Source organism: Octopus bimaculoides, chromosome 14 (assembly GCF_001194135.2).
Source record: "Octopus bimaculoides isolate UCB-OBI-ISO-001 chromosome 14, ASM119413v2, whole genome shotgun sequence".
In the NCBI taxonomy this organism is placed as follows: Eukaryota; Metazoa; Mollusca; class Cephalopoda; order Octopoda; family Octopodidae; genus Octopus; species Octopus bimaculoides.
This window is the reverse complement of record NC_068994.1, coordinates 46,909,533-46,910,845: the sequence shown is the minus strand read 5'-3', so window position 1 is coordinate 46,910,845 and position 1,313 is coordinate 46,909,533.

The window sequence follows — 1,313 nt, the reverse complement described above, 5'->3', positions numbered from 1 at the left end:
TTTTTTTTGGTTCTTTTTAATATGAATGTCACAATACTAAAAAAGAAAAAAAGAAAAATTTTAAATTTTTATTCCAATTGCTTACAATAATTTTCTACCTTCATTTATATAAGAGCACCATCCAAATGTAATCGTTGCCAGGGCTGCTGACTGGCGGTTCGTAAAAAGCACCATTTGAGCGTGATCGTTATCAGCGACGCCTCACTGGCACGTGTGCCAAAGCGAGGTCGTTACCAGTGCCGCTGGACTGGCCCTGGTGCCGGTGGCACGTAAAAGCACCCACTACACTCGCGGAGTGGTTGGCGTTAGGAAGGGCATCCAGCTGTTGAAACTCTGCGAGATCAGATTGGAGCCTGGTGCAGCCATCTTGCGCGCCAGTCCTCAGTCAAACCATCCAACCCATGCCAGCATGGAAAACGGATGTTAAACGAGAGTAGCAGAGGAAAAATAGTGGGGGAGGGGGTCAAGATAAAGGAGTGGTATACCTTTAATTCAATTACCCCTTATATTTGATTCCATGTTTTCGATATATGTATCTACCCATAATGAAGAAAATAGTCCTTGTTATTGCTTCAATATATACTATGTATTCCTACTCAGATGATAATTTATTTCAGTTATACATTCATTGTAGAATGGTTTTATCATGACCACCTTAACAGTGTACTTAGGAAAGGCCTTAATAATTTTCTTATATATTAAAGTATCCCATTATTAGGTTTGAAGTTTAATATCTATCCTTTTTCTATATATTGATTTTAAAATTTTCTCCATTTAATATGATAAATTTGCTAAGTTAGGAATTACTACCTCCCATATCCCTCAATTCTAATTTCCACCCTTTTGTTTTTCGTTATATTCCTCTTTATTTGATAATCTAAATAAGTATTATGCAAGCAGTGCCCTTTATTTCCACCCTTCTATCAAAGAATATCGTCCGTTCATGGGAAATATGACTGTACTTGGAAATAGGTAAGGTTCGGCGACAGGAGGGGCATCCGGCTATTGAAAATCCGCTTCAGCAAATTTCGTCCAAACCATGCGAGCATGGAAGAGGGGATTTTAAAATGAATATATGTAATATATATATATATAGGTACTACTAAAGCAGTGCGGACCCGAACGCGCTAGCTAGTCGTGAGTGGTCGATCCTAACCCTAACCCTAAACACGTATTCATTTGCACACGCGGGTTAGGGTTAGGGTTAGGGACAGGGTTAGGGTTAGGGTTAGGGTTAGGATCGACCACTCAAGACTAGCTAGCGCGGACGCGCGACTGCGCGTTCGGGTCCGCGCTGCTTTAGTAGTACCATA